The sequence below is a fragment of the Mycteria americana genome, chromosome 5, assembly GCF_035582795.1.
Source record: "Mycteria americana isolate JAX WOST 10 ecotype Jacksonville Zoo and Gardens chromosome 5, USCA_MyAme_1.0, whole genome shotgun sequence".
Lineage (NCBI taxonomy): Eukaryota > Metazoa > Chordata > Aves > Ciconiiformes > Ciconiidae > Mycteria > Mycteria americana.
Genome location: NC_134369.1, coordinates 49,866,541 through 49,890,343, shown reverse-complemented (window position 1 = coordinate 49,890,343; position 23,803 = coordinate 49,866,541). Strand labels below are relative to the sequence as shown.

At 42.1% G+C, this 23,803-nt stretch overlaps 1 protein-coding gene across 10 annotated transcripts in view; it reads right to left on the bottom strand.

Moving 5' to 3' along the window:
- The window catches only part of NRXN3 (neurexin 3), a 983,905-nt gene that overhangs the window by 733,098 nt on the left and 227,004 nt on the right, over positions 1 to 23,803 (bottom strand). The window lies entirely within an intron of this gene.

Genomic DNA, 23,803 nt, shown 5'->3' with positions numbered 1-23,803 from the left:
TGCAGCAGCAGCAAACAGTCTCAGAACATGGTGAACTTCCATTTCTGGAGTCACCTTCTTTGGAGGAGGGGGTTGAGAAAGGGGCTCTGCTCTTGTTATTACCCAGACCACATTGACCAGAATGATAGAAATTATTATTTCATCTATGTGGCACTCTTAAAGAACCTAGTGTTTCTCCTCTATGGCAGTTTTATTCTCCTTGCGTAGAGCAAGCACTGTCAAAAATCACAAAATACATAGAAATCAGTCAGCCATTCTTTTTCTAATATACCAAGAAAGCTTGACTGTGCATTATATTGGCCACTGAAGGAAAAAAAAAAAGAGGGGAATAGGAAGAAATGGCTGAAATAGTCACAAAACTTTAAAAAAATCCTGGAAGCAAGGACACATACGTATTCCTCAGTGCAGGACTGGGTGCTGATGACTGGACATATAATCAATTTACTCACTATATTTGTTTGCCAATATGTGCCTATGTATATTTGCATTTACTTAAACATATCCATACACTGTGCATACATGCATAAGAAGACATATGTATTTACATACTCATATATAGATCTGAACAGTGGATCTCTGCATTGGTACCTACTAAGGACATACGTATGGGGGTTTATATGCATCTGTAAACAGTACCTGTACACATGCTACTGTATGTACTATATGTACATACATGCATACACAGGTACTCATCTCTCCATCTGTGATTCTTATGCAATGCACATGTTTTTCCAGGGCAGTAAACTTAAGAGTACTTATGATTGGCAGTAGAAGTATGCACACCATCTGCATGTGGATCCCCACATGCATATGTTCTTATGCAGGTGTGCTGCCAACAAACTACTCATCATTCTGGTAACTGCTATCCTTCTCTCATCCTGAAGGTAGCTCAGAAAGCAAGAGTGTATCTTTTTTTATGAAACACTCTACACAAGGATGAAGTTACAATTTCCTAGAGAAAAGCCTGGTGGAGGTGAGATTACACCAGAACCCTTGTGACTGCAAATTCAGCCTTTACATATCCATGCCCTCCAGTATATCTAGAAGTGAGATTTCAGTTCAGAAGATGCAACTAACTTTGCTGTACGTGACACTGGAGCGTGTGCTGAATGGGACTTAGCAGGAGCTAAGCATGCTCCTTCATGCATTTCTTTTTCTGTCACCTTGGCATGGTCAAACCTGAAAGGAGCACAGACAAGGAAGGAAGCAAAGAAAATGACAACAGGGGCTTCTAAGTGGAGTATTTCTAATGTAAGCTATCCTGGGTTGGGTATGTTCTTGCCTGCAGTCCTGTTCCAAGCCCAAATAACTCAATGTCTGTCAGCTCTGATCAATCTACTACTTCAAAGAGGCAAACAAGGAAAAAAAGCCCACAACAACTGCATACAAAGCCCAGTGTGCAGAACATAGAGAGGCAGATGCTGAAAAATACATTGCTAGAGAATGTATGTTCAGCCCACGATGCATCCCAGCATCACTGTGTCTTGCCATTCCCGGGCAGCAATTGTTCTGCTTGGCTTGGGTCCTTCATACATAAGGCACTTAAAGGAGAGGATTAGTGATCACGATTACAGCACACTGGAAGTGCTGCTGTTTTCTATACTGTACTATGCTCTTTTCCTCCTCTTTCTTCCCCTGGAGCACTAAACTTTGAAAGGGTTGCATTTTTCAGCTACCCCACACTTCTTCCTTTTGCTTTGGGAGCAATATAAATAGTAACCAAATCGGGTAAATTATTTCCCTAACTCCTCAGTCACTCTGTCAATAGGGTCTGTATGGTTTTATAATACAATGCCTTTGCCCTTGAAAGTGCAAGTATCTCATACTGTTCTGGCACCCACAAGCCTGACACCTCTCACTGCAAACCCATCATTTGCACGCAGGTCTATCAACAGGTATTACTAAGGGTAAGAATTATTTCCCAAGAGCTTCCAAGAGGAAAGATGGGTTGCAGACATCTGTCCAAGATCCTGTTAGTCACTCACAAAGCCACAGAGGAGCCAAAAGTCCTGAACTGCTCTTTCTGCACTGTGCTACCACAACTAGTTTTGTCCTGCCTAGGCTAACATGCCTCTTAAAGGCAGATCATCAGCTTCTTACCTGTGTGAAAGTATTCTTTGGTTCTTCTTTGCTTGTGTAGAAGTATTATACCCCAGAAAGTAAAACATTTAAATTAGCTTGAAGCAAGAGAATAAACCCCCTTGTGTTAATCTCATCCTGCAAAGTTTGCCTGCATGTTTCTGTAAGAGGTATAAGAGGCATAGTCACTGCCTTCTAAAAACAAGTTTCATTTTCTCAGGCTGAACATAAAATCTATGCCAGTAATGGAACATTACTATTACATTATTATTACTATTACATTATTATTACTATTGATTATTAGACGTTAGAGACATTGGTGTGGTCGGGGAAGCGAGGAGGTAGCAAGTGGCAGTTGAAAGGATTTCTCTGACACAGACAAGCATAAGGATCATCCTGTACCACTTCCCAAAAACTCAGGACTGAAGGTTCATTCCAATGTCCTAGGATCCCTTGCATGAAAAAAATTAAGAGCAGTAAGAGGAAATATGCAAACAGGCATATTTTGCTTTAAGCCTTGCTTCTGATTTTATGGAAGAAGTGTTATTAATAAAGTTTTCCAGGTGCCAGAGAGAGACAGACTGTGGCAGCACACTGGGGAAAGGGCCACTGCCCAAAGTTTCAGTCCTAACATGGCTGAACTACAACCACTGAGCGACTTCCAGATACTGGAAAGCAGTCTTGACCCCTAAGGTGGATTCTGGAAAAGGACAAGAAGATATCTAAAATTCGGGTTACTTATCACTTTGACATGCATATAATAATACATACTCAGACATATTCTCATTTCAGTTCAGCCCAGTGCTAGATTATAGATTTAGGATCAAAGACTGTAAGTAACTCTCACACAATGGGAACCGTATCTAAGCCTTGCAAATACTGACTATGAAAAGAGCGCGTGTGTCTTGGTGCATAACCAATTGAACATGAAATGCCTTTGTAAAGCAGTTGCTAAGAGGGCTAATGTGATTCTTCAGTGTCTAAGTAGGAAAGTGTCAAGAAAGTACAGAGAAAAGACACTGACTACGTATATAGTATTAGTGAGACCATTTAATAATAACGTGGCTTGTTATCTTGCCTATGCTGTTAAAAAGATGTTAAAAAACTTCAAAGAGCACAGAAAAGTACCACAGTGATTTCAAGTCTCAGTCTTATATTATGCTAGGTGAGCTATCCAATGAATTCCATTTATTTCACCCAAAGGTAGGTTATAAGCTGATCCAAATCTACGTGCTACAGGACTCTGCATGGGGAGAAGTTCTCTGACAGAGGAGGTCTGCTTTAATTTAGGAGACAAAAGCATAATCATATATGGTGGCTAGCCAAATCACCACTATTCAGTTTGGAAGGAATATGCAATGTTTCCTAGTGATCTAATTAACCAATGAAGTCTTTAAATCACAACAGGATGCATCAGTAGTTGAAAAAAAAGTTATATCTTGATACAGAAGTCCATCAAAACCCCAAGAAGGCAATGGTTTGTTTAAAAGGTTCAGCTCATAACGTTTATGAAGTATGCAACAAACATTTTTTCTCTGTCAGATATAAATACATGAAGAACGTACGTGCTTATATCACAAGAGGATGACAAATTATTTTGCAATCCATGAGAACAAAAGAGGATGTTGATCAGCTACCAGGAATAAATATGCTTTATTTTTAATTTCACAGACCTGGGTCACTTGCTCCAAAGTCTTAAAGAGCTGAATAAGGAGATTTCTGATCCACTGAGGTTTATTTTTAATCTTGGAATAACGGGAAGATAACAGAAGAATAAAAGAATGATAATGTTGTATGAATGTTTTAAAAAGCCAAACAGGACAAGATGTATAACTGTAGAAGGGTTTAGCCTGCAGGAAACGTCAGCCCTGGAGGAAACAGCACAACAGCTTCTATCCGAAGTGCTTAATAAAAACATTAAAGGATAGGAATACAATACTTAATGTCATTAGACCTTCCTGTGTAAAAGGAGTTTCTGTCAAATAAACCTAATATCATTTGAATGACAATGGTAAAGGCACAGATGAAACATTTTTAAGGCATTTGACTGAACACCAGAAGACAGCTCTGCTTAAATTAACAGTATACAAGAACAAAACAGGACATAATATTAGATAGATAGATAGTCCTCAGCTGACAAATCTCAAAAAGTAGTTGTCAGTGGGGTATCATTACTGAAAAAAGGCATTTCTAATGCACCATGAGGATCCATATTTGATGCAAAAGCATTAAATATTTTATCTTTTACCTAGAAGTAAATATAAAAAGCACTGAAGCTAATACTTGAAGGTAACACCAAGTTTGGCAGAGCACTAAATAACTTCAAAGACAGAGCAGTCACACAGAGTGATTCATAGAGCGTGGAAGTTCAGGCCCTTTCAATCTAAGCAAGTTTTAAAACAGTTGAATACTAAAACATATGAGCTTATGAACATGGAAGACAGGCCATGAACTATAGAACCAGGAAGGGGAAGCCGTGGGGGAACTGCACTCTGCAAAGCTGTGACTTTGAAAACAATTTAGGAAACATTGGAGGAGAAAGTGCGAGCTTCCAGTAAAGCACTATGGCCAAAAGGGCCAGTTCAGTCTCAGGATAGATGACTAGAATAAGCAATACGTAGCATTGGTACGATACGCACTTAAACCCTAGCTATAATTCAACATGATTTGAGAACTAGAATAAATGTCTTACAGTAAAAGACAAGAAACTCCATCTGTTTAGTTTTTCAAAAGACAGATAAGGAAGGGACTTGATTATAGCAAACAAGGGGAAAACACTGGATTTCTGAAGCATCTTTGTTCCAGTAGAAAACTGCATCACAAGAATCAACTATTGGGAGCTATTGTCAGACAAATTCCAAATGGATATGAGGCCCAACTTCTTTTTAAAGTAGGGGGTAATTAAACATCACAACTTGCCAAGTAAAGTAACAGATTACTTGTTTTAATACCTTCACACCAAGGCTGGTTAAAACACAACTCCCCCAAAGAGGCCCCAGATTATTAGATTTATGTGAGGGAAGTAGGAGAAATTGAGGCTTGTTGTTTCTTGCTTATGAACACTCTGAAACTATGCATAAGTGGGGATAATTAGATGATCGACAGAAGGCTGAGCTAGCTGGGTATGGTGGTTCTTTTGGTCTCTGACATTTTGAAACCCTTACATGCCACAAATTGCTCAATTAGCAAAAGGACAGATGACTGCAGATTCACTTTGAGTAGCAGGCATTTGTTTCCTACTGAGTTGAGCAACAGCTCAAGAGTTACAGTTCCTGGTTTCTACTCCTGATCCTGTCACTTGTCTGTTGGATAACTTCTGATAGTTTTTCTTACAATCTCTTAGTTGAGGAAGTCAGTAATTAACTAAATAGCACTAATACATCTAATTCTCCAAATAATAATTCTTTGCATTTTAGTTGCTTTTTATTTTTATTTATTTTTATTTTTGTTTATTTTATTGATGTTTATTATTTTTATTTTATTTTTATTGTTGTCTCCAGTACCCAAAATGCAAAGAAACCCAGGTGCCAGGAGAAGTCTTATTTGTCCTTCAGACATCTTTAGCAGCAGCAAACTGAACACAGAAAACGACAAGCACAGTCCCATGGCGAACAGCTCTTTGTAGAGTAGAAACGCTTCCTAGTTAATACACTGAAGGGAACAATGGTGCTCCTGGCAGGAGAAGATGGACAAGGTGACCTGATAGGTGTTTACTATTTCTAATATCTATGATTCTCTGGAGTTTGTCCCAGCGGGGTAGTCTCTTTTCATCCCTTTTTTACACAGCACCAGTCCACCCTTTTGAGGCAGTAAAAAAAACGCTCCTTGGTTTTTAAGTCTCCTGTAAAAGACTACCCTACGTAGATTCAGTGCTCAGAAAAAGGGCCCAGTTGGGCAGTAATAAACCTTCTTAACAGTTACTTCCACAGTTACAGCCACAAGGAAAGAAATACACATAATCATGACATGAACATTAGTCCTGGATGGAAAGATTCCCAAGCCCAAGTTAAAGCCTGGGAGCTGTCTGCTGCTACCACAGCCCATACTGATCTGGAGAGATTTCCCTACTGGAAATGATCCCTCCAAGCCTTTACAGAATTCCCAATTCCATATATGGAAAGACCACTCTACTGAAAGGCAGATGCCTTTGCAACACAGCTCAGAGGCAGTTTTGCAGCTCTACTTGCCAATATCCTCATTTTGGATTGATTGTTTTGGGGGCCTTAATAATTACAAATGGTGAAAGAAGCCAACCTATCTTGCATTTCTCTGCAAACATCCAGGATTCATCTAGCCCTCCTTATTTCTTTTTTCACTTAAAGCAACTTCCTCAAATGTAGGCTGCCTGACACACACATGAACACTTGTTTTCATTCAAATGGGCATCATTACAGCTCCGATTAACACATGGCACTCCAGCCTTCTCTAAACCCTTCTCTCTCTGTTCCTCCAGCTCCTCCTACACACATATCTCACTTCCACATCTACACATTACTGCCTAATTTTGCACAAACCTGTATGTCAGACCTTATACAAAACTGACTCTCTGCTCCTCTGATAGCCCGCTGCTCAGCTGCCTTCCCGCTCAGCTGTGTGCAAGCCTTCAGGAACATTACCTTGCTATGTAATACTTGCAATGAAGGGGTTATGTGCATCATGGCCTCTGATGGACTGCAGCACATTGCAGTTAATATAAAGCAAAGCAAATGGAATATCTACTATGAAAATACTACAGGGAGCCTAGAAACAGTATAGCTGCACCATGAAATACTTAAACATAAAATCCTCCATATTACATTGGATCGGCATCCTATATCTGAAAACCACCTCCTCAAATACCCAGGCAAGTCTAACAGAGCAGCTGTGTAGCAATACTCCCCTAAAACCATTTCACAGACTCCACTTATTTGGGGCTGGGAACGTCTGCATGCAGAAGCCAATGTCTTTGTATTTTATATACCATCAAGGATTTTTCTTCTGTGAGTTTTTCAGTCACAATAGCATTCCACGGCAAGATTTCCATGACTTTAATTGCTGTCATATTTCTTTTTGTTCATTATGAATCTTGCCCTGCCTTTCTCTTTTGATGCCACTTACTCCCTCTATTTGAAGAGAAACTCAATGACAGTTCCCTTTGATTCCTCTCCCACATCACACATGATTTTATGTCCTACTATCATATCCTTTCTCTGTCAATTCTGTTATGAAGAGCCATAGTCTGTGTGGCCATTCCTTGTATAGAAGTCTCTCTCATGACCTTTGATGATCTTCGTTGCCCTTCTCCCCTTTCTGAGATTAAGAGGACAGAATGACAGTGTCCAGTGTGGTTTTATTTAATGACACAACTATATTTTCTGTACTATTCTCTATTCCCTTCCTAAAAATTTCTAACATTAGATGCGCTTATTTGACCAATATTGACCACCGAGCAAATATTTTCAAAGAATTATTTACTAAAACATCAGAATCAACTCAAAGCCCATCATTGCATATGGCAAATTTGGATTATTTTCCCTCCCTCCCAATATATATACCTCAATGTGTATTTACATACATCTAATTTAATCTGCCACTTTTGCCCAGTCATTCAGCATTACTAGGTCATCCTCTGCAGTTCTGCAGACAGTCCTCACCTGAATACTGTCATATTCTCAGCAAAATGTATGCCTTCTCCATCCACATCCCTTTCCATTTATAATTCCACTAATGAATCTTGAGAGCCCACCATGGATCCCAGAGGTCTTCTCCACTGGGACCTTCAAATGGGAAAACTGCCTGTTTAGTCCTACATTCTGTTTTTTACCTTCCAACCAGTTCTTCCTCTGTGCAGGGACTTCCCTTCTTTGCCCATTGCTTTTTATAATTCTTGCAGAACCTTTTGGTGAGACACCTCACTGAAAGACTTTTGAAAGGTAGGCTACATTTACCAAAACTGTCTTGTCCACACACTTACTGAGGGCTCAATAAATCCAAAGCAGCTCCTGGTTGCCACAGTTAAAATACAACGCCAATACAATTCATAAATCATTGGCACCACTACCAAAGTTCATCTGCTGCACTCCAAATAAGCGGAGTCTGTGAAATGGTTTTAGGGGAGTATTGCTACACAGCTGCTCTGTTAGACTTGCCTGGGTATTTGAGGAGGTGGTTTTCAGATATAGGCCTTTGACACGGTCCCCCACAACACCCTTCTCTTTAAATTGGAGACATACGGATTTGATGGGTGGACTGTTTGGTGGATGAGGAATTGGTTGGATGGTCACATCCAGAGACAGTGGTCAAGGGCTCAATGTCCAGATGGAGATCGGTGATAAGTGGTGTCCCTCAGGGGTCTGTATTGGGACCAGTACTGTTTAATATCTTCATCAGTGACACAGACAGTGGGATTGAGTGCACTGTCAGCCAGTTTGCAGATGACACCAAGCTGAGTGGTGCAGTTGACACACCTGAGGGATGGGAGGCCATCCAGAGGGACCTGGACAAGCTCGAGAAGTGGGCCTATGTGAACTCATGAGGTTCAACAAGGCCAAGTGCAAGGTCCTGCACCCAGGTCAGGGCAACCCCCAGTATCAATACAGGCTGGGGGATGAAGGGATTGAGAGCAGCCCTGCAGAGGACTTGCGGGTACTGGTGGATGAAAAGCTGGACATGAGCCAGTAATGTGCGTTCACAGCCCAGAAGGCCAACTGTATCCTGGGCTGCATCAAAAGAAGCGTGGCCAGCAGGTCGAGGGAGGTGATTCTCTCCCTCTACTCTGCTCTGGTGAGACCCCACCTGGAGTACTGTGTCCAGCTCTGGAGCCCTCAGCACAAGAAGGACATGGACCTGTTGGAGCGGGTCCAGAAGAGGGCCACAAAAATGACCAGAGGGATGGAACACCTCTCCTATGAAGAAGGGCTGAGAGAGTTGGGGTTGTTCAGCCTGGAGAAGAGAAGCTCCGGGGAGACCTTATTGCAGCCTTTCAGTACTTAAAGGGGGCTTATAAGAGAGATGGGGACAAACTTTTTAGCAGGGCCTGTTGTGATAGGACAAGGGGTAATAGTTTTAAACTAAAAGAGGGTAGATTCAGACTACCTATAAGGAAGAAATTTTTTACAATGAGGGTGGTGAAACACTGGAACAGGTTGCCCAGAGAGGTGGGAGAGGCCCCATCCCTGGAAACATTCAAGGTCAGGTTGGACGGGGCTCTGAGCAACCTGATCTAGTTGAAGATGTCTCTGCTCACTGCAGCAGGGGTGGACTAGATGACCTTTAAAGGTCCCTTCCAACCCAAACTAGTCTATGTTTCTTACAAAAAGGTGTCCTCATACAAACCAAGTCTTCCCCATAAGCTCCAGTTGCAAAACCAAAGGGGACACCAATACTTATTTGCCCTCCTCTGCTGGATGCACTGGCAAATCTAGCCTCCAGGAGAAATGAGGAAACAGAGCTGGAATCAAGTTTTTAAAAACCAGCTGTGGTTTCCACACAGACTCAAAACTCCTAAGAAAGGATAGGAGTAGTGATTTAGAAAATGCACTCAATGTCAAAGCTGTCATTTGAATTATTAATGTGTAACATATAGACTTTATGTGAAGCTCACAATGAGATGAAAGTTATTAACCTAATAAGTTACATGCATAATTAATTTCTCCTGTGATATATGATTTCTGAATTTCTAACAAAATGTGTCACAGAGGTTGTAAACAGGAAAACTAGCCTGCAGCCAGAAGAGCTAAGCATATGCTAATTAAGAGAACATACTAGAAATACATATTAAGAAAAAAATGGAGAAGAAGAGAGGAAGTGACAACGCTGCATTTCTATGTGATGTCCTAGTGTGCAGTCATGAATAATAGGAAGCAAGCTCAGACAAGGAGAGAGAAGCAGGCACACCAAGCTCGGGTAAAGGAGAATGAAGGCATTCAGTGTTCTTGTTATCTCAGATGAAGGCAACTTCAGGACAAATCAGCCCTGGAATATACACCAGCGAAATGGAGGAAAGTGCTCAGCTGACAGCTTGCCTGGTTAGCTGAACACTGAAGCTACAAGAGGAGGAACCCATTCTTAAATATGAGAACAGCATATACTTTTCTTGAGCTTTGCTTTGTAACCAATTTTAATACTGCAATTAATTGTTTAACCATTACCTGGATAGAATAAATGAACTGGACATTCCCAGTAACAGCTTCTACTCGAGAGAGATGACAAACACAGCAGTCTTGTCCTTTAGGAGTGACAAGTCACAAGGTTCACAGATTGTCAAACTCTTGAGAAAGCTTTCCCCTGTGCTACAGGTGGTTTTCTTTACAGTTCTTTACACCTTCAAGATGGGTGATGTGACAGCCCCTCCTTTGGGTAGGAACCTCCTTCGAGAGGCTACAACCAACATCCCATTTAGTCAGTGGCCATAAAGGGTTATAGGGCAGCTGCAGAAACCCAACTGTGGTCACATCATCAGTATCAGGAGGACAGATTTCACCCTAGCACCTCACTGGTCTTCTCAAGAAAAATTGCAGTTTTGAAGACAGCCATAAAACAAGTAATAGAGTGTGAACGGATCTTCTTAATTAATCATCTGATTTGTTGGGAAGACGTCCTAGCATTGCCAAAGTTGAAGCGTAGACTGAAACCAATATCAGAGGTCTGAGAGAGAACTGGCACCTACATAAACCAGAATAGCCACCTCTTCTCCTGCCAACTCAGATAACAGCCATATTGAGCTCATATTAGCTAAAAGCCTCCAAGCACCAAGCCTTTCGGGATCTGCTGCACTTTTAAGTCAGCTGTTAGCAATGCGAGTGAAACCCTCTGCTTCCCCGTTTTGCTGCCCATGGGAGAATCTTCCCAGAGGTAAAAAAGCAAAAGACTGGGAAAAAGTTTGTCAGCAGAGCCTGGTCCAGATTGTTCCAGTGGTTTGTCCTAATCAGCTGCAAACATGAAAACAACTGTGCTGCCCTCCTAGCATTTCACAGCAATGTTTTAGTCACCTCAAATGTTCTGAATTCCACTGCCAGATCTTTTCTCTGACCAAAGTTCAGAAAGCATCAGCATACTTATCTTCACATCTGTTCAGGGCTTGAAGTACTGGAGCACTTCACAACCAAAACCAATCTGAAAAATGAACACTGGAAGGCAGCTGAGAAGCAGGATCAGAATGGGATGGACCTTATCAGCCTTCTAAAAATCACTGGCTTCATTCCCTGTTGCTGCTACTGCCTGATGATGGCAAGTGCATGCAAAAGCAGATTGTCTGCCTGCCTCCTGCCCCAGTCAAGGGAACATCTTGCCTCTGGCTGGCATCTCACTGCATTCAGCTGTAGTAAAAGAGGGAAATCTCAAGGACAACCAATCCAGCCAGGATGTTCTGCCAAGGTTGCTGTTCCTAGCTGAGGAAATGGTCCTCTCCATTTTTCTCAGCTAGAAAGAGGGAGAGAATATATCCCCCCCTACATTATCCTAAAGCCTGCAGGTGCCAGCAATCCAAATAAACATAGAGCAATTAACAGAATTAACACAGCTTTAAATAGCTTGGCTCACCAGATGCAGACTCCTAGCAGGGTTCTATAAAATGTAAAGTTATTACAGATAAAACCATTAATCATCTGTTCAGAGACTTGTTCTAGATGCAAAACCCATTCCACTTAAAATGGCTAATAATCAGAAAGAAAGGCACAGATTTAACAGGAATGATTATGCCATTCTCAAGCCCCATTTCTAAATGCCATTTTTCATCTCTGCCACCATTCCCAAATCTCTGTGTTCCGTCTGCTTGCTAACACTGATACAGTAAGAAAGCTTTGCTAGCACCACTCACAGTTACCTCTCAGGGTGCTAGAACTGAGACGCCACCTCTCAGTCACTTCCACTCTGGCCAGAGGAGCTTGGTGACTCGCACACTATGCATCACTGCTTTCCTGGATGCAGTTGTTACTGTTCAGTTGTGTGTCACCAGCCCCATGCAGCTTACAGGTAACTGATGTTCTCCCTGAAATGTTAAAGTGCTCAAGTGCTAAGATTTGGGCTTAGGAAGCAGGAGCATTTCAGTTTTCCCCCTTCTGGTGATGTGAAGTCACCAGTAGCCACAGTAAGCAATACAGCAATCCTCCTGATGTTCCCCTACGACCTGTTAAAATAAACACTACTCATCTCATTGTGCTACTACATCTATGTCTAGATAGCTACAAGAAGCAGGGGGAGGCAGACCCTAACTCATCTTTGAGCTCTGATACTACCGTTTCTAACACCTCCACTTATGAAACTGTAGCTCAAAGAGTATAAAACCTTGTGACAAGCAATTCAGAGCTTAAATTGCATCTTTGCATATACCTATATTATTCCCATTTAATTGCTTAGGAATCTAGATACAGCCACTGTTAGTTCTGAACTAAATGAATTCTGCCTGTGCAGTTTGAAAGAAGGAGGGAGAGAAAACAATCCCAAAGCACAGATATTCAGTGCAACAGACAACATCAACAGGAGTAGACCAAAGCCAGAGAGCAGCAATGACAAAGAATTAGAACAGAAAGAAAATCAGAGACAATACAAAATCTGGTTGTATCATATCGAGCCCGCTGCCTTTTCCATGCAGTTCAAGTAACAAATGCTGCCCATTAGTTGCCTGCCTCCTCCTGTCCTACTCATACTTGACAGCTAGCTGGCTCACTGCTACAGAGGAGTGGTGGACCTGGGAGGAGTCGTCCAGCCCACTCGCTCAACATTCAAACCTCATCATCCTTTCTTGCCTCCCTTGTTGGCAGCTGCAGCAGCCTGGCTTTTTGTGGTGGGTAGCAGCAGTCTTTCCCCATCGCTCACAATACAAACGCACACACATGCACATTTCATAGCAATAGTTTAGCCTTCAGGGTCAGGCAAGAAGATTTATATAGTGACTGCTGCTCCCAAAGAGATGACACTTGTCAAGAGAGAAATAAGCTACTACAGCCAAAAAAACCCCTCTAATTAAAGCTCTAAAAATCTAGATCCAGCCCTTGCACACCATGATTGAATGACCACAACCTACCTGAAAGCACAGTTAGAGTATAATATTCACTGCTGGGGACCTCCATATTTGAAGATTGCAATAAAATTAAAAGACTAACAGGAGAAAAAATAATTACCAAGAAGGCTGAGGACTCGCCAACGGTCCCAAAGTCAAACTGAAATGGGGTTAAGTTAGAAGAAGTTCTAGCCTCAAACCCAGTGGTGCCTGTTCCTGCTGGTAAAGGTAGCAGATATTTTCAAAAGAAGCATAACTGGTTTCATTAAAAGAACATGTGTTGAGGGACACAGTTACATAGGGAGCAGAGTCCTTTTAATTCTTGAGCTTGGAGCAGGTACTCAAATACAGAAAGCTGCCTACCAAGCTTTCAAACGCTACATGCCAAAAAAGTACGTACGTTCTCTCTTTACCTTCCTTGGCGATGAGCATCCCACTCACTCCTAAGCTGAAAGTGCCTGTTTTATACACATGTACATAAACAGCACGGTTTTGCAACTTCTCTCTCTCTCCTGTAATTTTATTAATATTAGCGTATGGCAGATCCTGACTCTCCAAGACTACTCTTGTCTATATTTCTAACTGACAGGATAAGGTTGATCCTTAGCAATCTCTTCAACGCAACATAAGGAGCAACAAATAAAAGTATATTTCCTATTTCTTCTCAGTATTGACCCAAAGCAAGAGTTTACTAAGCTCAGTGAACTGCAAAGCCAAGCAAAGCAGAAGCAGCTCATTTACTTTCATTGTAAGCTGAGAACATCAGGCTTTGGACAGCTAAAGTTAAGATCACAGCATCAGTTAGGATGGGACCAGATTTGGCTAACAGAATAAGAAAAAGACAGCCAGAAATCCTTGCCACAGTAACATCCCTGAGTATCACCACTGCTCTGCTGATGACTTTGGACTCAGCTATGTTTGTCCATCAACATTCTGTATCCTGTCTTAGTTTGCTCACTCTCGAATGGAGATGAATTACGTCACATATATGTGCAAGGACTGTTGCTTTAATATTTCCATCTTAGGGCCTGGGTTACCAATTACCTTTATTATACGCCCAAAGCACAGGCTATATTGCTCCAATCCCCATTACATTTTCTGAATTTGCCTATATGAATATAGTTCTACACCTGTAAGCACTCTCATTTTCTGAACAACAGCACGTAGTACATCCCTTGCAGGTACAGAAGCTCAGCAGGAATTAGGTTCATTATGCAGGACGAAAAGCCCGCTCCTGATGGTCCTGCTGCAAAGCAAGCACAGATGGCTGTAGCACCAGGACTGAGGGTCACGTGCGGATGGCTCAGTCGGGGTTCAGCGCAGGGCTCTGTTACTGGTGCGACACACCAGCCTGCTGGCTACACTGCCCAGTGGTGACACCAACCTCTGCTGCTGGTTTCCTCCCTAGGTACCTGTTCCAGTGGCAGCTGGAGAGAGTTAGACTAGATTAGACCACACTTTGTTGCAGCGCCGTGGATTCTCTTTAGCTTATGAGCATGGTGGCAGTACATAGTTCAAACAGCCCTGCAAAAAGATGCCTCTTATGCCTTCTGCATAGAAAATTTCAGTATCTACGTTTGCTCATCAATGCTTGCTTTAAAATGTGTGCTCAATCTACATATATACTTTATTAATCAGACTTTGGCCATTAATTACTTTTGTAAACTTTCTAAGAGTGCAATAACTTTAGGAGATCAATGCCACTGAACTGTTGATATGGGAATTATCCTTTAAATTAATCTCCCAACAAAATGTGTGCACTGGGGCTGACCTAGAATGCCTGCAAGCTGGTATCTGCCTACTGATAAGAGTTCCAGAGAACAAGATACTATATTGTAATAAATGTGATCTTAACTAGAACCTGTATTTGTTTAATTTGTAGACAGAGCTATGAAAAAAAACCCAAACAGTTTGTACTTCTAGGTTCATTATGGCTGTAGGATTCTAGAGCTTTGCTATATGAATTTCATTAAAGAAAAAATTATAGGAGCCTACTGATTTTGATAAAATAACATCTCTTCTACCTCCTGTACCAAAGTCAGCTGAAACTTCAGGTCCTGTCTTTGGATCTCCCGTATCTTATTAATTGAAAACTAATTCTAGCACTTCATTTTTATACTCACATTCCTTCACTAAAGACTAATTTCATGAGGCAATTTCAAATGGTTTTCCTGCTTAACAGGAATACTTTCCATGGATGGGCAGGTCATGAGTAAACTTTCTACAGACTTGTCACGAGTACATTACTCTTCCGCTTTCTATGTGGTCAGAAACATTTGATGAAAAAGATTGATCAGTAATTGAGGTTAGCTTATGTTATTTTGCAACAAACCCTCATCCAATATCATTATGCCAGCAAAACTCTTGCTATGGATGCAAATAAGCCAAGCTGACAAAGTTCTTTTCTGTGTCATGGATGAGGCAAGGCAATAATGCTAGCAGAAACCTTTCTCTGTAGAGTAGGCAAGGGCTAAGCTATGTAAGGAAAAGAGGCTTTGAATAACTCCCTAGCTAAAGCAAAGCTGCAGCACTGGCAGCACACTAATACACCTGACAAGACTACTGATTTTAGTTCCTGTGGGCCAGGCCATTAATCCTTACTAAAAATGTGAGAACATGAGGAAGTGAAACATTAACCTCTGGAATGTGCAGGGCGGCATGTACTTCATTAAAGAGTCTCCCCAAATCCAGGAGAAGTTTAAGTTTTAACTGGATCCGTAACTGGAAGATCATTTCCCATTCTGGTCAGACATGGAAGAAATCTCCTAAGATACACTGCACTTATGATGCAATTCCTAATGTCTTGGCCTGAAAACCAACAGAAAGAGCACAAAGCAGAGAAACGCCCATCAGACCTTGCTCACGTTCAAAAATGAGCTGCAACACCAACTGTTTGTTCAGGACTGATCTTCATTTGAACAGTCCCCAGCCCCAAACTCAGCTACTTACATTGCTTGGGAGTAGGGTCTGTTCTGGATTTTTCCTTCATCTCCTCACCTGAGCTGACTCTTAAGAGAAAGTAGGGGGGCATTTCATACCCATCAGCAACAGTTCAGCTGGCAAGCTTATATACACTTTTGACGTAACCTACATATGCCCTGTGCAATCTTCCAAAGTTTGTTTTTTACACTCATCTCCTTGTCAGCTTGACAGGAATGTATAAAGAAATCAAGGCTAAAACAAGAAGAAATTGGTAAATATCAGTGGTAAAGAAGAAAATTCCCCAGAGAAACAAGGTTGCAGTAATTCCAGGAACATCTAGTATTCTCCAGTAAGAACATCAGTCAGTTGTAGCTCTTACACTGTACTGAAAACATAGGCTTTCCCTGCCAGGAGGAAGAGCAACAAAAAGAGATGAAGCAATAGGTAGGATGTCCCTCTTTCATCTATTGCTCTACCAGTGGCAGACTGTATGATGTTGACCAAGTCACATCACATCTGTGCCTCAGTTGCAGCATTTGAAGGAAGAGGATAATGACATATACTCCCTTTGGTATTGTATTTTAGCTGATGGTTTGAAAGAAGCCAAAATCTCTGAGGCTCCTTTGAAAAAGCCACCTACTGAACTCTTCAGACAAAGGGTCCTATGAGCTAATATTATTCATCATTATGAATTATAGTTTTAGTACATGTATTTACTAAGTATAGGGTCACAGTGCATCAAACTCAGTATCATCAGATTTTCTGTGTGAGATCCTTGTCATTCACAAGAATCACAATTTAGAAAAATAACATTAGACACTACACAAATACACTCCAAAATCAAAGATATTAATTTCTCCTGCCAAACTGACTGGGACATTCTGCTCTGAGTTTCTCCTGGGAGCTCTCAGTCTGGGATATTCTACTTTGTTGGTGTTTAGGAAGTGGGGAAAGTTAAGGGAATTACCTCAAAAGAGTGTTAAATAGGAACAAGCTCAGAGACTACAGGGACTGCTAGATAGTTTGTTCCTCTGTGCCTAAACTCCTTCAGGTGAATTCATTGTAAAATGTTGACATTGCGTTAATGTACCACAGGATGCTTTCCTCTTTGCAAGCTCACCTCTGACTTTTCATCTCCCATGACTTATAGACACTGCATAGAAATCTGTATTCTCTCTCTTCTTTGCTCCCTGGCTCACAGTGTGGGCGTAGACTTTCCATGTTGGAATGACTACCTTGCCTTTGGTTCACAGAATAAACATTCCTCTTTTCTCCCATCCTTGCTAAATGAGTCCCTAAAAAAGCCGCTAGCACAAGCAACTGAATCAAGTGCCTTCTCCAGAGAGGCTGACATTCATCACTCTGCTAAATGTTAGTGTTGGGACCACAAACCACAGAAGACTGACTTATGCCTATTTTGACATTAAGTGGTATTATAGATTTTCTCCTACACTCGTGTAGGGTAAATTTCAGTCCAGCAGTACTGAGTACTAGTTCCTGAGAAAAGAGGCTGGTGTGATCCATTCTTTTATGGTTATAGGATGGTGTGCACATGTAAACATATAGGCAAGCAAAACAAGGGAGGCACAGTGCCACTCCTTCCTGGCAGCACAGCAGAGGTCTGGCAGGGTGACAGAAGTTCCTCTAGTAAGCTGAAAACGTTTGTTTAAAAACAATCCTCCTCAAAATGTTGCTTTTTTAAATTGTTGTAAAAAAGCCCAGAGATAGATGGGCAAGGTGCTTCAGCTTTCAGATGTTCAGTTCAGAGAGCCTCTTGCTCACCTTGGCTTCATGTCATGCCCCACACTCATACCAGAAAGCACAAGGTATTCTTCACTGTGTACCAAAAGTCTTGCAGGATTCATGCCAAGCATCCAACATGTGTTGGCAGCCATCAGGCAGCCTGGGAAATGTTCTATTGCCCAAATAAACAACCATATACCTCTTCTGACTCTGAGCTGATATAGAAGTACCAAATGCAAACCAGCCCAGGAACTAAGCTTATAAGCATTACTTGATGAGAAAACACAATCATCTTCCCCTCCCTGTCTATTGGTCTATTCAGAATTCTCTCAGCATCTTGCCTTGTATCACATTGCTCTCAGTTTCCAAGTATCTCCATTCCCATCTCCAAATTAAATCTTTCCAGAAATCTGTTTTTTCTTATTCCCTTCATGAATTTCAGCAGGAGCTGCTCAAAATGTTGGCTGTCTCCCCTGTTGTGTCTCCCAAGCCACTGTGTTGTTATGCTTCTACAACAAGGGCACTCAAAAACATGACAAAGGCCTTGTGCTGGATGCTCTGCAGATGCACAGAGAAAATGCACAGACATCCTTGACTCTCAATACACACAGCCTAGAGCTGCAGCAGTAGGCTGACCCATCACTGCAGCAGTAATGGATTGGAAATTTAAGAACGAGGAGCAACCAAAAACTTTACATGGCCTCTCGCCATGCTTTGTCTGCTTCTATGCAGTACCACTAGCCCCTCCCTTTCTTTTTCAAATATTAAACTCACTAAGTAACACAGACAGGAAACAGACTGGTGCAAAGACCATGGAGCAGCTGGAGCAGCAGTGTCAGACCAACATGCGTGGGCAATGAATGCCATTCATGTGGTAACTTCCTCCTCCACAGAGCATCAATGAAATTCCTCACACTGTTGCTTCCTGTTCCTTGCCATCTCCTCTTATGCGTTCTTGGGGCTCTGCTAAATCACTGCTCTGGAAGGGGATCTTGGGAACCCAAATGCTTTTGGCCTATCTGGTCTCCCTGTTAGAGAGAGGCTCTTACAACTGCAACGTCCTCCGTCTGCCCTGTTCACACTCAAGCTGTTTTTCTCTGCCTCTGTACTTTAGGCCTTCTATCTGTACCTTCAGTCTCCTCCCCAGTGTGACACTCCAACCAGAAAAACTCATCCCCAAGCAGAAATCACATTATCATTACACATGCAAATAGGCCTGAAAAAGACCTGGCTTACAGATAGCATCCGAGATGTACATACAGCAACTGGGCATACTCATGAACCATTTGGAAATCTGGCTCCTAGCAGTTAAATTGCAGACAGAAATGATCTAAGCTTTCACAGCTTTCTCCCATCATAGCCAGATGGTGCCTGACCCCTGCAATAATTTCTGCCATATTCCGCCCATATGCAAACTTCACTGCTTCCATCAAGCTGTTAGTACCAATCAACATTTTTCAGAATGGAGATTTTAATAAAGCGTTGATAGAAAAATGTGAAGATTTCATAAATTCTCTCATGCACATCTATTCTCTAGGGACCACCTTAGGCTCTTCTAAAGTACCTCCATCTGTACCATCTAAGTACTGCTCCAAGTAAATCGAATCTGAATGGCTGACTCCCTAATAGAGCCTAGGAAATATTCCAATTCTCTCCCTTCCCTAGCGATCGGAGATTGAAATCCAGTATTCCCTCTTCGCCTACACAGCTAAATTTCCCACCCAGCCACTCTCCATCTCCATCCCCGATTACTGCAACCTCGTCCCTGAGACTCTCCAGTACACGCATAACATAGCTGTTTATCATGACCATTCTTGTCTTACCTTCTTCTGGCCATACGGGTGTGTCTAAAAACTATTAACGGATCCTATTCCCTTCCCACCTTCAGGCAGTGTTTCTCCCTGTTTATCCATTCACTGACTCTTAAAGCACTGTCACTCCTTCCCTGACACCCATTAAAAAACATTTCTGCTCACTTGCCTCAGATGTGGTTCTGTACCTCCTCCTATCCCATCTCTATATCTGGTTTCCCCCATGAGAGGAAATACACCAGCTTCCCCCCAGATTTCCTCTGGAACAATTTATCTTAAGACTGAAGGTCCAGAAAGCCTTAGATTTTATGCAGTGTCCATGTTTGATGTCTGTGTACTGCCCCATTTGCATATTCTGCCTTTTAAAATTTTCATGGAAAAAAGTTACTTCTATTTTCCAGTCTTGCTCCCTCATGACAGTGTCAGTTATACAGCAACACTACCAGGATGGCTACGGAGAAATGTAAAATGAACAGTACTACCAGACATTGGGACATCTTTAATTCCGCTGAAAATGGAGAGAAAAAAAACCAACCTGAACTACACATCCAGCACTTGGATTTATGATTTAGGTGTATTACTACTAGCAACTTAGTGGAATCTCTTCAATCAGAACCTGTAGCCACAGGGAAAAGAAGAGGCAGGAGGATCTATTCTGTGGTCAAAGGAGGAAACATCAGCTTAAACAATTCAAAGAAAACATGGTTATCTTCACCACAGCTTATTTAGGTACTGCAGCAGAGGAGCCCTGAGACCCTTAGTTCCTTGCCAGCAACACACTCCAGTTCCTCCTAGTTAAGGCTTAGACTCTGACCACATGAAATATCTGTGCTGCCAGAGCCGCCCCCCCTCCTACCACCAACCCCAGCTGAGTGGAGAAGTCCTTCCCAGCTGCAAAGGGGCAGAGAGGGTCATTAGGCACTCTGCCCCATTGCACTTCAGCACCTGCATGTAATCTCAGAGGAAGTGGGAAGGCAATGCTCCACTCAAGGAGCCCTCTTAGCACCCATGTGAGCAGTCTGGTTGCTGTACTGTGAGGCTGACGCAGTCCAGACGAAATAAGAGAGATTACAGGGGGAAGGCTCAAAGTTTCACCCCAAAGCCTGCATCAATCCCTTTGCCTTCCCAGGAAAGTGAGACATCCCTAGAGGAAGTCTTCAGCAAATGCAGAGGAGTAGGAATAGACCATTCTGCTTTAACACGTTCAAGAAATCAGTACAGGGTCTGGCAGGATGTTCTTCACCATTACAAACAGCAGTGCAATCCACTCGAGATGTGCTATGTCTCTGGGAACAGGCGATTACATAGCAAGGACTTTGGTAGGAAAAAAGAGCATTGCTCTACCAGAAAACATAAACTGAAAGGAACAATATTTGCTATTAGGGTCTATCCTACCCCTCTGTCTAACTTTCTTAGCTTAGAATATTCTTCTTAAAAGCTGAAGCTCCTCCAGTACTGGCTGATGAGAGACTAAGCATCCTTCTTGGTCACAGAGAAAAAATTTTAAAACATAACCTATAGGGATTGATTTATGAAACACACTGCCATGCTATGCAGAGCCAAGTAAAGTTCCCTGTAGCCAGTTCTGGAACCAGAAACATTATAGGCACACAAGCACTGCACTAACCCAGTTCTGCCTCTTCAGGGATCAAAGCTGGCTGCCCCAGGGGGTCAGGCTGATCCCCACAGGCATTCCAGCTTTCTCAAGCCAGCTCAGGTTTCTTTTATACCATGCTGCACTGCATTGCACAGATACACCCTGGCATTTCAGAAGTAAACGTAAAGACGACACTCAAAAGAACCGTCCCCTAATTCCAGGTGGATCTCAGGTTGATCCTGCTACCTTTGCCATCAGTGTTTTCATCCCTAGCAAAGGATGGAAGGAAAGAAGAGGAAACCAACCCTGGGAGGAATTTCACAAGGCAAACTATTTTCTGCTCAACTCATCCAAAGCTCTGCTTAATGAAGCACTGTCTCCTTTGATGTCTGAGAATAACTCGCTACATATGCAATGAGAATGCTTCTCAGCCTATACAGGCTATCTATTCTGGTCAGACGCTGCTCTGTGCAGGTATCAGTGTTATGGCAGCACTTCTGGATTTTGTCAGGATTGTGACAGTTGTCTAGGGCTGCTCTTTCTCCATTAATCGCAGTTCCTCGTCACCTCCACTTGCCAAAACCAGAACTGAGGAAAAAAAGCACAACCGTCAGCCTCCTTACACTTCCTAGTGATATCTGTGGTAACTCATCCTGCAGCCTAAGGGGTCTGGAGGAATGACAGAATGGACATGCAAAGTGCTAATTACGGCTTTCCTTTTGAAATATTACATTTCTCCATTCATCCTATTTCCAGGTGCCTCCCCTGACAACCCTGCACTACACTTAGGTTCAGTGAATAGTGGACTGGATTCATCCTCAGAGGCCAGGCAAGGTACATTTTGGGCACATTTTCACAGCAGCTGAAAGTATTACTGGGCCACTACTAAGAGCAGGTTGCTATTAAGCAGACTATAGCTCAAACCCAGCCAGCACCAGCCTGTCTTTAAGTCGAGACAGCTGCTTATACACATCTCCTGTCACTGCCTAGTCAAGTGAAGATTACAAAGCACATTCTGATTATCTGTTTTCTTCCTCTTCCTCTCATTCTTAAGTGGTTGCTTGGGTTTTTCTTCTCACAGAGCATTATGAGCCTGGGACAGCTATAAGCAGCTCTTAACACACTGTGCAAGCTAATAGAATACAAATGATTATATAAATAATAAAGCTGCTGAAGATTTTCTTGTCACCGCTTTCTCTGCTCCATTGGCTTGACTTAAAGCACACATAAAAATGGCCTCTGCTAAGTGTTATGTTCATAGCATCCATAAATAAAATTAAGATCCTGATTTAAAGAGACACTGAGAAGCTGTATCTCCTCTTGATTTCAATCAAACTGGGATGCTCAGTGCCTATGAAAATCAGGCCCAAGGCTCTATAGACGAAAACAGAAGGATTTGATCTCTGTATGACAGTTTGTATTCAGCAGGGCAGTTTCATTTCTATGTAAGATGCTCACATGCTCTTTTCCAGCATATGTGCATCCCCTTAACTAAATCCAGAGGTCAGGCAGGAGGGCAGCTCCAGACTGACAGCCATCGCTTGCATCAAAGGGCTGGCACATAACATACAACCCCTGACACCACGAGTCCGAGCATCAGTAGGATGGTAACCTGTCAGGCAGTTGTAGCCACAGAACAACATCTAGCTCAGCATCACTGTTTCCATGACTCCTGTATGAAAACTCAGCTCCGCCTTCCCTCTGATATTAAATGTTCATACAAAGAGGATGTTATGACAACCCGCCAGGCTGCAAATAAAATTAGACCCACCCAGCCACACCCTGTGAAAAACAGTATTAGTACAGAATCATGACATTAGGCAGAAAACTCTTGCAAGAAACTCTTATTCCAGGCTAGCTAGAAAGCTGATTGACAGAAGACTTAAGCTTGTTTTTCAGTAAGCTTTCTAGAACACATTTTGGAGGTCTCAATATCTGCATCACCATTAATCACAGTGATCATCACAAATTCTATTAGAAGAGATGGGAAAGAAGACAAAAGCTGACTGCTGGGCATAACACCCAAACAACAACTGCACCAAGTTTTGGATTTGGGCTAAGGCTTCATCTCTTTTTTTTTTTTTTAAACTTCCCCCCCCCCCCAAGGAACACTATTCTGGTTCCTGCTGCTAGCCAGGCAGTCCAATCTCTATTACCCATGTATGGATTTTCTCAAAGTTGTGGATTAACTACGTGACAAGGGCAGCCAGCCAGCATGAGACAACACGGTTTTGGAAGCCAGCTACCTATTCCTGACCAATGCAGCAACTCTGCTGCATGGACTTACCAACACAGTATACTTCATGTCCACACACCACATTAGTGCCACATCTCCGTTATATCCTCATGCTGCATTCTCCTCACATAATTCAAACATATATTTTATGCTACCTTCAACTTTCATTTTTCCAGTTTATTCTAACTCTCTATCTTCCTGGAAAATTGACAACTAACTGTATTCCCAGGTGAAACGCAGGACCTTAAAAAAAAAAAATCCTAAATAAGATTCTGATTATGATTTTTTCACCCAAAAATGCTGCTTAGTAATCAAAGGCCATTTATCTTTTTTTAATGGTTATTGCCTCAGTGCCTAGAAGATTGTAATGCTTTCTTCTGAATGGTTAACAGCTTACAGAAGACACCTCTCCCATTACCATGGGTATTTTTTCTGTA